We start from the raw sequence: 14,969 nt of genomic DNA on the forward strand, positions 1-14,969 counted from the left end.
ATAATATGAAAGTACCCTTTAAAGGTTAAATAATCTTTGCCAAAATTACTTCTTTTGAAAATAAAATATTAAAACTTCAAATTTTCTTATGCTCCATAAATGATGTTTTGCTTCATGCCAGCTTAATAAGAAAAACAATGAAATAATAATAACAATAATGTTTTTTTAAGTGTTAATTTCCCTTTTTATGCTTACAGAGAAAATAGTGAATTGGCATGCAAAAAATTGTATGTGTTTAACAAGCAACGTCCTACCTTTACAACATCAGAAGTAGGAAAAGTGAAGCTAAAATGCCTAATAGGACTTGATAGAGCAATATTTTATTATAGCAGAAACATGACAGCATGAGGACAGGTTCTTCTAATAGTCTTTCAAAAATAATCATATGCTTTCACTCTGTTCTAACTCAGCAAATTCCTTCCTTTCAGCAGTCCAGGTATCTTTTTCATTGCTTGTATCCACTTTACCTACCTGGACCAATAAATGCATTATGCCATAATATCAAAAATGGAACACATCTTTTTATAAAAATATTTAAAGTATTTTTGTCTTTTTATTATCTGTATTATGTTCCTAAAATTAGGGACACCCTGAAAAGAAATGAATTATGTTCTTTCTAAACATTGTTAGTGATGGGTAGCTAATATTAATATGTTTTCTGATTTCTAGCTCTCCAAATCTGCTGCTGATTTTTCCAAAATAGTTAATGTTGATATAATACATCTAGCTGTTCAAACCACAAAGACTGGAGTGACCTGGTATATAAATCTAACTCATTCCCCTAGTAGATAACCAAAACATTTCCCATTAGGTTTCCTTTTATTTCAGCTGTCATGTCATTAGTTGAGGCCCTCTTCACTTCACACTGAAATTTTGTAATAACATCGTAAACAGGTATATCTGCATGTATATATATCTCTACACATTTGATTTTCAAGCATGTAATATAATGTCATCACTTCCCTATTTAGAAACTCTTTAATTCCCAGTGGAAAGTACAATACTTACTCTTTTAAAAGTTTTATGTATATATGTATGTATGTGGGTATTTTTACTGAAGTATAGTTTACACACAGTTTGAGATGTACAACATGGTGATTCAATAAATTTATATGTTATCCTGTACTCACCACAAGTATAGCTACCATTTGTCACTGTACTATGCTATTACAGTACTATTGATTATATTCTCTATTCGTCACCTTTTATTCCCTTGACTAATTCAGTCCACAGTTAGAAGCCTGTATCCTTCAATTCCCTTTACTCATTTTTACCATTTCCCCCACCCCCTTCCCCTCTGGCAACTCTCAGTGTGTATTTATGGGTCTGTTTCTGCATTTTACTTGTTTATTTATTTGATTTGTTTTTTCAATTCCACATATAAGTGTAACCATATGTATTTATCTGTTTCTGTCTCACTTCTTTTCACTTAACATAATGCCCTCTAGGTCCATCCACATTGTCGTGAATTGCAAGATCTCCTCCTTTTTTTATGGCTGAGTAAATTCCTGCGTGTGTGTGTGTGTGTGTGTGTGTGTGTGCCACATCTTCATTCATCTATTTCTATCATATCTCTGCTATTGTAAATAATATTGAGAAACAAGAGTGTGTACACGTTTACAAACAGTATTTTTATTTTCTATGGGTAAATATCCAGTAGTGGATGCACTTTTTTGTTTTTTTTTTTTTTTTAAAGATTTTATTTTATTTATTCACGAGAGACACAGAGAGAGGCAGAGACATAGGCAGAAGGAGGAGAAGCAGGCTCCATGCTGGAGCCCAATGCAGGACCCAATCCTGGAACTCTGGGATTATGTCCTGAGCAGAAGACAGACGCTCAACCACTGAGCCACCCAGGCGTGGACCACTTTCTTGTTCTAATGCAAATCCCTTCCCTCAAACTCTATCCAATAGATCATTTCACTGTTGATGATATATTTTAAATATTACTATAGTTCCCTCCTTTATCCATTCCTTTTACCATTATCTGAGATCAATGTTTTAAAGGAGAGGAGGCAGTGTGAGAAGAAGACATTTGCCCCAAGGGACATTTAACAAAAAGACTGGAGATATTTTTGGTTATCAAAACAGGGATGGGAATGATTCTAGCACCTAATAAGTAGTAGCCATGGATGCTGCTAAACATCCTACAATGAACAGGATAGACCCTACAGCCCCTTCAACAAAATATATTATCCAGTCCAAAATAGCAATAGTGCTGAGGTTGAGAAACTCTGCCTTAGATCACACCATCATTAACTGTCACCTAGATAACTGCAACCACATGATAGTTGATCTCTCTCCAACAATCTAGTTTCTATTCACATTTTCTAAACGACAACCAAAATGGTCTCTCTAAACTTAAATATGAACCTGTATTTTGTACTTAAGACTTCAGTCATTCCTGAGCATAAAGTCTAAAACAGTCTTACAGGAATCTTCATCATTTGTTTCCTGATTAACTCTAGTTTCTTCAGTCATCCTTTCCCTTTCTCTTACAAGTTTTCAGTCTTAGTGAAGTGAACAGACATCCTCTCTCTTTTCATTGTCTGGCTTCCTGCATTTTGGTGTGTTGTCCCTTTGGCCTGATGCTATGACACTCAAGTGTCAAGCCTTGTTCCCTTAGGACATGTGTCTGCCTCTGAGGAAAAATGGATTGTAGTCAAGAATGAATACAATAACCATTGTATCACTGAAATGTCTAAGAGATTGGTTTGAACTACATTGAGACCTAAAACTTAGTCATTTTCTACTTTAAGTCTTCAATAAATGTTCATTTTCATTATTATTGCTCCTACTATTACTGCTTTATTTAACATGTTTAAGAATTTTGAGGACGAGGTGTCTGCATGGATCAGTCGATTGAGCACTGGACTCTTGATTTTGGCTCAGGTCATGATCTGAGGGTCATGGGATGGAGCCCATCACAGAGTTCCATGCTCAGCATGGAGTCTGCTTGTGTCTTTTTCTCTGCTCCTCCACCTACTTGCACTCTTAAATACATACATACATACATACATACATACATACATACGAATTTTGAGACAAACTTTTCTCCCTTTTTGTTTTTGCCCCAGAACCTGGTGTTATCCCATCAAGGCAGAGCAGCTAGGAAGATGTATTTTGCTTTATTTGCAGACTCTTTTGGATCAGTCAGCAGTGTGTGCCAACCTACAAGTATATATTGATAGTCATGTGTGCACTGGATATCATTCCATCTATTAATAGCTAGGAAGTCACAAAATAATAGAGAAAAAGATGGCAGATCTTGAGACATGCAGGAATTTCTCCTGCAAACTTTGAGCCAGAGGGAAACATCAATAGGAATAAGATTTCTGGTGATATTAACTGGTATAGAAAGTGTAGGTAATAATTTTTTTTTTCTATTGCTTTGTTTTAGTTCAAGATACTAGCATGGGAAACAAGTCACTTAAATATCAATGTTTCTATTTACAATTTTTAAGTATTTTAAGGACAAAGAAAAATCAATTATTTTGCTAATCTCAAAGATGGAGCTTTTTTATTAAGAATAAAAACATTTCACTGACTGCACAGATAGAACTAACATTTTTCTTATATCATATTACTTGATTTTTTTGACACTACTGCCCACCTTCTCTTAGATTATTTCTAAATCTTCTTATCCAGTCTATCCAAGTAAATTCACAGCAGGTTGGACACATTTTTGTTTTTCTTTTATGGTACTATGGAAACAAAGATCATGAAAATATACATCAGCAATATCCATGAAATTTTTAAAAATAATTACCATTTTTCATGTTTAATTTCCAAAAAAAGAAAACTCAAACAGATGTTATTCCTTATAAAAAGACTTCCCACATTGGAAATTTGAATTTCTATGATTCTGCTGTTTCTTTCAGTTATCCACAGTAAAAATAGTCATTTCTAAAGGGGAGAAAAAATAAGCTTTTATCTTATTGACGTATTGAAAAGAGAAAATAAAATGAGTTCAAGTTTGATAAAAAAAAGTCATTTTCAGAAAATGTGTAAGTTTAGTTCTTCTAAACACTAAAACCAAGCATTTCTAAATGATTGCACTTAACTCTTCTATCTTTTAAAATTATTCCCTAGATAAAAGTAGACACTTGCAAAGCACTCCCCAAATGCACAGAAGCATTATTTCTCACTTATAAAACTTAAGTACTTTGTGTTTCTCCCCCCCCCCCATTGCCTATTAGAGAAGGGTGGAGATATTAGATTTGAGAAAAAAAGGAACTATAAGATATGTGTTGTATTCAGCAGAAGTATTTAAAATTGAATCTCTGCATGTCTTTTAAACATCGCCAATTTAAAAAAGTACCAAGTGAACTTCATTCTAATTGTATCCTATTTAAGGACAAATTTATTCAAGGATATTCAGAAATGATCTACCTAATGGGAGGTTAGATTATATTGGTTAAGAAATAGAATATATTACAGGGTAAGTCATTTTTTTAATGGTGTGTGTACTTGCAATGTGGAATTACAGAAAAAGAGTGCATTGTCAGAAAAGTAAATATAATAAAAGAAGAATATGACAGATATGATCTTATATATGACACAAAGTAAATATAATTATTATCATGAAGGAATTAATAAGATAATGAAGAAGATGCCAATTGTGAAAACTGAGAGAAGGTGTACTAATTTTTATAATGAAAGTTTTTTATGAAAGGCGGTGGAATACAGATTCAGAAGTTCTTACTTCTGTTAGGATAGGAAAAGAATAATGGTACTGAAGAAAATTTTTCCAAGGAGATAGAATTTTTTTTAAAGATTTTATTTATTTATTCATGAGAGACACAGAAAGAGAGAGAGGCAGAGGCACAGGCAGAGGGAGAAGCAGGCTCCATGCAGGGAGCCTGATGTGGTACTCGATCCTGGGACTCTGGGATCATGCCCTGAGCCAAAGGCAGACGCTTAACCATTGAGCCACCCAGGGGTCCCCAGGGAGACAGAATTAATTTTTCCATCACTTTCCATGCCCAATTTTTGCATTACTTATACAAGGTGGAGGTATTATGGAGGCAATATGAGCAGAGGCAGGGAGCAGTGGAAATCTGGAGGGGGGGAGAAGGAGTTAATGAAAGAAGCACGTTTATTGTAAGTGGAAATATGGTGGGACAGAATTTGTTACTTGAGAGAAGTTGAAAGTTTATTTGAGATCATGTTTAATGTGTTTTAAGAGCTGTACAAATATTTTGGAGCTTCTTATATGAATAACAGAGTGTCCTTCTACCATTTTAAATAAGGTGTAGAATGACTAAACATTTGTTTTAAAAATTAACTCTTTTGAAACGAGGGGATGGGATAGGGCAGAGAAGCTAATATCAAGAATAACAGGTAGGAGTCAGTCACTGTTATTTAGGCCAGAAAAAATAGAAGGACTGGCTGGAAGCCTTGGCAATGATAATAAAAGGAGAACATATTTGGAAAGCAGGATAGGGACACCTGGGTGGCTCAGTGGTTGAGCATCTGCCTTTAGCTCAGGAGTGATCCCGGTCCCAGGATCAAGTCTCACACTGGGTTCCCTGCGAGAGGCTTGCTTCTCCCTCTGTCTGTGTCTCTGCCTCTCTCTTTTTGTGTCTCTCATGAATAAATAAATAAAATCTTTTAAAAATCTTTAAAAAACGGATAAACAAAATAATGGCTTATTAACTGAAAACAGATGAGATAAAGAGAAGAAGGAATTATAAATGTCACTAAATAGTCACTATTTTTGACATCTGTTCCTGAAGAACTATATTCTAATCTCAGTTCCTATGAATAAGTTATATGACTTCACTTTCTTTACAAACAATTCAATTTCCCCTTCTTCTGGGTTATGTCTGTAGATGCTTCTGTTGTCCTTAACACATTGCATTGCATTTGTTTAGAACTCTCTAGGAGGGATGGAGGTAAGACTAAGTCAAAATAATCAAATTACTGAAGAAGTCAAAGTGAAATTATCCAAAGTATTATTAAGTAAAGAATTACAGTGAAGAGAGATAATTCTCCAGCAACCAAACTTAAAGTCAGAGAAGATTGGAATCTAATAGAGAATTCAAATAGGCATTATGGGGATCCCTGGGTGGCGCAGCGGTTTGGCACCTGCCTTTGGCCCAGGGCGCGATCCTGGAGACCCGGGATCGAATCCCACGTCGGGCTCCTGGTGCATGGAGCCTGCTTCTCCCTCTGCCTGTGTCTCTGCCTCTCTCTCTCTCTCTCTGTATAACTATCGTAAATAAAAAAAAATAGGCATTATGAAGAATTTTAGTGAGCCTCAAGAATACTTAGAGAGACAATTCAGTGAACTCAGAAATAAAATTAGTGAATAGAAGAATTAGTGAATAGAAGGAGTACTTTATCAAAAGGGTTAAAATTCTAAAAAAGGAATTTAAACAGAAATTCTGGAGCTGAAAACTCAATATGTGAGATAAAATATGCATTAGAAACCACTGGAAATAGAGCAAATCAGATGGAAGAGAAAATGAATGATCTGAAAGGTAAGAATCCAGAAATTATTGAGATGGAAGAGAAGGGATTACTAAGATTTCAATATGTGAAGAAACCCTATGAGAGCCATCAGACTCCATTAGGAGAGATAACATAAGAATAACGGGAATCCCAGAAGAAGAAGAGAAAGAGAAGGGGGCAAAGAGGTTATTTAAAGAGATAATAGCTGAGAACTTCCCAAACCTGAGGAAAGAACTAGACATAAAAGGCTATGAAGCTATAGATCATCATACTATTACAATGCAAGAAGACACTCTCCAAGACACATCATAATGAAGTTGTCAAAAATCAATGATAAAGAAAGAATCATAAAGGCAGTCAGGGAAAATAAAACTTCTCTACAGGCCAGGAGAGAGTAGAAGGATGTGTCCAAAATATTGAGAGATTAAAAATTGCCAGCCAAGAGTATACTACCCAGAAATATGAGAGATATGAGGGATATTTTTCAGATATGAGGGAAAAATAAAAGCCTTCCCAGACAAACTAAGGCTGAAGGCATTTATCACCATTAAACCTGTATTATAAGATATGTGAAAGAAGCTCTTCTACCTGAAACAAAAAGATAAAAATACATGAAATTTGAATAAGGTGATAAGCAGCCAGAATTAGAAAACTGCAACTGTGTTTTAGAATAGGATGTTGAATACACAGGTATAGCATAAAGATTAAAGGAAAAAGGCATTAAGAATAAACAGCAGGGTGCTTGAGTGGCTCAGTAGTTTAAGCGGCCAACTATTGGTTGGTTTAGGCTTAGGTTGTGATCTCGGGGTCATGAGATTGAGTCCCACACCAGGCTCTGCACTCAGCAGGGAGTTTGCTTCTCTCTTTCTATCTCCCTCTACCCCCCTCCCCCAGCTCACACACTCGCATTCACACGTGTACTCTCTCTCCATCTCCATGTTTCTCTAAAATAAATAAAGCTTTAAAAAAAATAACACGATAGCTATTATAATTTGGTAACAAACTTACAACATAAAAAGGAGTAATTTGTGACAAAAATTTGAAAGGGAAGAGGAAAATGACAGAATCTGTAAAGGCAGATGAAGATACATTGCTATCAACAGAAAAAGGATTATTTTATCTATGAGATATTTTATACAAACCTCATGGTAACCAGAAAAAAAAAATTTAGATATAGACAGAAAATCATTTAAAAAAAAAGAGAGAAAAAACAGAGCAAATCATAATAGAAAACCACCAACTTCATATAGTAACAGAAGTGCAAAGAAAAAGAAACAATGGAAATGCAAAGCAAAGAGAAAACAAAAGATAAAATGTCAGTAGTATCTCCTTACATATCAATAATCACTCATAAATGTAAATAGATTGAACTCATCAATCAAAAGGCACAGAGTATCTGGATGGATTAAAAAACAAGACCCAACTACATGTTGCTGGCAGGAGACTTATCTAGGTTATAAAGTAAGATATAAAGTCAAAGTAAAGGGATGGAATACATTACTCCAAGTATATGGTAACCAAAAGAAAGTGGGTTAACCATACTATATCAGATAAAATAGACTTCAAGCCAAAAATAGTAACAAGAGACAAACAAGGTCATCATTCACTGGTAAAGTGGTATATTATATAGATGGAGGTTTCTGTGATCCATCCTGCATTATGTAACTGACCACCCTGACCTCCATATCAGCAAGAAGGCTAAAGAATGTTGTATGTGAGACTCATGCTGCATAAGTGACCTTGGGAGCCTTGTTAGTTAACATTAGCTGGCCTCCAAGTCAGAACTGGACCTTTTGGTCTGTTTTCTGTAAAACCTTCTTTACATCCCCTCTGGCTCCAGGTTGGGTTGGCCTCTCAGAATGGAATCTTGGAGGGGAGGCAAGCACAGCTCGCCCAGCCTCACTGAAGATGTAAAGAAATGATAACATAGAAATACAGCTCACTACAAACTGCATGTGGGCCAACAACTATTTAACTTCAGACCCCTTCATTTGCCCTATAAAAAAAGGCCCTTATGGAATTGGTCAGTTGGAAATCTCACCTGAGTGGAGGATGCTCTGCCCAGGACTCTCAATAGGTACTCCAGCCTAGTGTCTCCATGAGGTTTCCCCAGCTAATGAGGTTGTTTGCTGTAAGTACCTGATTTGATGTAACTCTGTCTTATTCTCCTTTACATTTTACTATTACCCTCATTCATGCATAGATTTTCCCTACTTCTTTCTGTTTTTATTAGATTTTTACAATAACAGTAAAATATTTTTCCCCTTCAAAAATGAGAGTACAGCTGCTGTGAGTCTTTTCCTCAGAACACATGGTCAATATATCAAAAAGATATAATAATCATAACTATTTATATTCCCAATACCTGACCAAAATACATTAAGCAAATACTAATAGATCTTAAGGGAGAAATAGACAACATTACAGCAGTTCAATAATATAAGGGGATTTTAATACCCCACTACCAGCAATGAATAGGTTGTTCAGATAGAAAATCAATGAGGAAATGTTGGAATTGAACCACATTGTAGAACAAATGGACTTAACAGGTATATACAGCATTCCATTCCAACAGCACCAGAGTATGCATTCTTCTTAAATACATATGGAACATTATCCAGGATAGATCATATGATAGGTCACAAAACCACTTTTGCAAATTTAAGAAGACTGAAATCATACCAACTATTTTCACTGACCAAAAGAGCATGAAATTAGAAATCAACAAGAGGAAAGTAGATCTTAAAATATATGTAAATTAAACAAAAACTCCAAACAACCAATGAGTCAAAGAAGAATTCAAAAGGAAAACAAAGAATTATTTTGAAACAAATGAAAATGTGAATACAACATATCAAATTTTGATGCAGCAAAAGTGGTTCTGAGGGGAAAGTTTATAGCAATAAATACATATATTAAGACATCAGAAAGATCTCAAATAACCTAACTTTACATTTAAGGAACTAAAAAAAAAAAAAAAAAAAAGAACTAGCCCCAAATTAAGCAGAAGAAAGACAGTAAAATCAGAGAAGAAATAGTAAATTCAGAGAAGAAATAAATGAAACAGATACCAAAAAAACAATAGAAAAAATCAGCAAAACTAAAAGGTGCTTCATCAAAAATATAAACAAAATTGACAAACCTTTAGCTAGAGTAAATAAGAGAACTGGGACACAAATCAAAGAAAAAAAGATAACAAATCAAGAGATTGAATCTATAATAAAAATCTCCCAATACAGAAAACTCCAGGGTCAGACATGTTCATTGATAAATACTACCAAGGATTTAATGAATTAATATCAAACATTTTCAAACTCTTCCAAAATATTGAAGAAGAAGGAACAATGTTCAACTTACTCTATGAAGCTAGCATCATGTTGATATCAAAACCCTGTCAAGATATCACCAAAAAGCAACAGACTAATATCCCTAATTAAAATAGATGAAAAAACTCTTAACAAAATATTAGCAAACCAAACTCAAAAACACATTGGCAGGGATCCCTGGGTGTTTCAGCGGTTTGACGCCTGCCTTTGGTCCAGGGAGCAATCCTGAAGTCCCGGGATCAAGTCCCTCATCGGGCTCCCGGCATGGAGCCTGCTTCTCCCTCTGCCTCTCTCTCTCTCTCTCTCTGTCTATCATAAATAAATAAATAAATAAATAAATAAATAAATAAATAAATATTAAAAAAAAAAACAAAAAAGAAACACATTGGCAGAATTATGCATCATGACCAAGTGGGACTTATCCTTGGGATACAAGGATGGTTGAACATATGCAAATCAAAAAAAGTTATTCATCATTAAAAGAAAAAGAAGAACCATGTGACCATCTCAAGAGACACAGAAAAGTCATTTGACAAAATACAACATCCTTTATTGACAAAGCCCTAAACAGATTGGATATAAAAAGAACATACCTCAACAAAATAAAAGCCGTATACAACAAACCCACATCTAACAATATTTTCAATAGGGAAAAATTCAAAAGGTTTCCTCCAGAATCAGAAACAGGACAACATTGCTCAGTCACTGTTCCTATTCAATATATACTAGAAGTCCTCACTAGAGTAATAAGGCAAGACAAGGAAATACAAGGCATCTAGACTAAGCAGGAAGAAGTAAAATTGTCACTCTTTACTGGTGATATGATCTTATATGGGAAATTGCAGAATCAATCAAAAAACTGTTGGAATTAATCAATGATTTCATTCAGTAAAGTAGCAGGTTAAAAATCAATTTACAGAAATCAGCAGTGTTTCTTTACACTAGGGATGAAGCATCATAAAAAACTATCCCAGTCACAATAGTATCAAAAACAATAAAACATATGGGAACAAATTTAACCAAGGATATTAAAGATCTGTACAACGAAAAGTACAGGATTTTGCTGAAAGAAATCAAAGATACAAACAAGTGGAAAGACATCTTGTGTTCATGGATCAAGAATAAGTATGGTTAAAATAGTCATACTACCCTAAGTCATCCACAGATTCAGTGCAATCTTCATCAAAATACCAAAACATTCATCACAAAAAATAAAAGAAACAATCTTAAAATTTGAGTGACACCACAAAAAAATCCCAAATAGCCAAAGTGATCCTGAGGGAAAAAAAGTCAGAGATATCACACATCTTGATTTGAATTATACCACAGAACCATAGTAATAAAGACAGTATGGTAGTGGCATAAAAATAGACACATAAATTAATGGAACAGAATAGAGATCCCAGAATTAAATTCTGACATATATTGTCAACTAGTATTTGACAAGAGAGCCAAAAAACCCCAGTGGAAGAAGGGTAGTCTCTTCAACAAATGGTTCTGAGACAACTTGAGAAACATTCAGAAAAACAAAATTGGACTCCTATGACATACCACTTATAAAAATTAACTCAAAATGGATCAAAAACTTAAACATAAGACCAAATAGCCTAAAGTTCCTAGAAGAAAGTATAAGAAAGAAGCTCATCAATATTGGGCTAAAATATATAAAGAATTAATGTGTGATGCCTGGGTGCATCAGTTGATTAAGCACCAGACTCTTGATTTTGGCTCAAATGATGATCTCAGCATCGTGGGATTGGGCCCCATGTCAGGCTCTGTGCTTAGTGGGGGGGGGGGGTCTGCTCAAGGTTATTTCTCTTCCTCTTCCCCTCCTGGCACTTGCTCTCTCTCTTTCTAAGATAAATATATAAATCTTAAAAAAAAAAACAAAAACTAATGTGATATAATAAAAAAAAAAGTGATTAAAAATGGCAGAAGAACGAACTAAACATTTTTCCAAAGAGGACATCAAAATAGCCAACAGGCACATGAAAAGACGCTCAGTATCATCCATCATCAGGGAGATGAAAATGAAGATGACAATGAGATACCACCTCACACTTTTTAGAATGGCTATTATCAAAAAGACAAGAGGCAATTGCTGGTGAGGATGTGGTGAAAAAGGAACTCTTATGTACTGATAGTGGGAAGGTAGATTAGTCCAAACAATTAGTAAAACAATATGAAGATTCCTCGAAAAATTAAAAATAGGTATACCATATAATCTATCAATTCCACTTGCTTGGTACATAGCCGAAAGGAACAGAATCAGAATTTTGACAAGACATATAAACTCCCACATTTATTTTAACATTATTTATTACACATAAGATAGGGAAACAGCCCAAAAGCCCATTAATGGATGAATGGCTAGATAGATGTAGTATACATACACAGTAGGACATCATTGAACTATGAGAAAGGAAGCTATCCCGCTATTCATGACAATGTGGATGGACCTTGAGCAAATTATGCTGAGCCCACATAAATTAGACCAAGACAAGTACTGTATGATATCACTTATATATGGGATCTAAAAAGATTAAGCTTGTAAAAGAAAAACAGAAAATAAAATATTGGTTACTAGAGGGTGATAGAAGAATAAGCCTGATGGTATGTAAGAGTATGAACTTGTAAAAAGGTGAAAATAAGCCATGAAGACCTAATCCACAGTATGAGGAATATAGACTATAATATTATACTATGTTATAATGTGATAAATATTGTTTCAATGGCAATCATATCCCAATCTATAAATGTATCCAGGTAACATGGTGTGTACCTTAAATTTACAAAATGCAGCATCAAAATTATCAAGTAAAAAAATGTTACTATGGAAGCTTTTAAATTAGAAATTAAAGCTTAGAGTTATATATGACATTCAGTTTTTAAGTCTCTAGGGCATAAGTAATGATAAAGAATTAACAAGTAGAAATTTGATTTTTATCAGGAATATTGTGGATGTGAAAAAATATTTTGTATTTTTGTTGAATGTTCAGAGATCAAATACTCATGAAACTTTTAGTTTTCTCTCTTAAAATGTAATGTTTGTCTTTATTATTATAAAAGTAATATATACTTATTATAAATTTTTTTAAATTAAAAATATATAAAAATAGAATTTGACATATAATCCCACAATAGATAGCCATTAACACTGCATTACTAATTCTTACCAATCTCTCTATATATTTATGCCACCTGTCTTCTCATATATGTATATATGTATGTATATGTACATATGACATATATGTGTCACATATATACATATATATGTCTCTTTATTGATTGATCAATTACTGAGAAGAATTTGTCTATTGTCTAGGGCTACAGGTCAGTAAAATAGTGTCTCTTATAAGATTCTACATTATAAGAGTATGTTTGACTTAGAAATGTCTTAGTTAAAAAAGAAAAGTTTACAGACAAAAGTGCCACAAATATAGGAAATGTTTATGGTAAGGCTCTTTGTTAGAATTTGCACTTTTTTTGTGTGGATAATATTTATAACATATCCAGATAAGAAATGGAGATCCACACTTAAAGTTAATTTGGGTAATGGAAATATTTCAAAACTCTAGTTTGAAAGTTAGTGAAATGTCAATTTAACATTCATTAAAATATTTAAGGGTTGTAATATCTAGATTGAAAAATAAAAGACCTAAAAAAAGATGTGTGCAATTTCCAAACTGTTCTGATAAGTGGGAAAATTGCCATTAAAATTTATAGTCAAGGATTGGTTCCCTGGAGAGAGGCTCTTATAATTATAGTTCGTTTCTCTTTGGCAAGTTGAGCAGGAAATGACACTATTAGGACATAATACTTTATTATTGTTGTTGTTGTTGTTGTTTTCAGACATTTTGAAAATGTAACAATATTTAATGTTTGCATCAATTGTATTAAAAATTATTAGTATTATTGATTTGAACTGTTGGAAAAATGAGCAATAATGTCATTGTTATAAGTAACAATTAGCTCATGATGAAAATGAAAAGAATGTATGAAACTTTTTCCTCCATCTAGTTTTCCTCAATAGTTAACTTTAAGCTAATTGAATTCTCCAAAAGCATTGAATGATATTATTTAAACTTTAATTATATCATTGAATTTAATTATACATAATTTTATTTTTATTATTTTTAAACCTTTCCCTTATTGCTGTTAGACTAATTTCAGTGTTAATAGCACTAGCAAGTCATATATGAGAAATGTCAGGTATTAGACCTGTTGGTTAAAAAAAGATGGTGTGGGGAGAGAAAATTGCCTTTACCATGAAATTTCTAAATAGAACCTACCACCTTGTGCTTTAATTAAGTTGCAAATGTGTTTTTCCTTTGAGTATTAAGTATTAACAGCTGGTAAATTGTTGGATTAGCAGAAGCTATATATGAGGGGAGGGAAGTTAGCCATTTTTCTATAATGTCTCATTAATTTTCAATACTTCTTAGGTCACTTAACACACATTCACATATACGTATGCATACACCGTGTACTCGTATGCTCCTCTTTTTATTGGAACAGGAGTACTAGATAGATATTTTGAAGTTGCCCAGAGCTATATGTCCTGTATAAAATGGCCAATAGTTTGTGGGACCTCCCTGAGGCTTTTATTAACACACTGCTAGATCTCTGTAACTGCATAGGGAGATGTTGCTGGTGGTCCAGCTGGCCAATTTATTGAAACCAGGACAAAACCCCAGTTTCTATTTAATTATCTGTGACATTGCTACAACCCTAAGAAATTGGGTTGCCTGGTAATTTTGCTGCATTGCTGAATCTGTTACAAGGTGAAAATGGTGAATTCAAGAAATTCATTGAGTTACAGGCCTGGAATGAAACTTTAATGCCTGCTTCATTCATCTCCCCACCTTAATCCTAGGTCTGCAGTAAAGTAATCCCAAGAGGGTAGACATCTTATTTTTATCTTTAAGGAATGAGAATCTGCAATCTTATTGGGAACTCAAGTCTCACATCTCTCCATCATCCCAGCCAGAAAGTTCTCCTAGGCACCTGTATAAGGTTTAGCCCAATCATGATTTGTTACTTCTCACTGAAAATGGATTGAACTTTCCCTGATGCAACATCCTGCAGCCTTAATGTCTATTACCCGAATAAAGGCTAATGTGTCTACGAAGTTTTTAAAATCCTGTATTTGTGATGTGGGAAAGTTCCAAATTCCATCGATTCTTT

The sequence above is a fragment of the Nyctereutes procyonoides genome, unplaced genomic scaffold (genome assembly GCF_905146905.1).
Source record: "Nyctereutes procyonoides isolate TBG_1078 unplaced genomic scaffold, NYPRO_anot_genome, whole genome shotgun sequence".
NCBI lineage: Eukaryota > Metazoa > Chordata > Mammalia > Carnivora > Canidae > Nyctereutes > Nyctereutes procyonoides.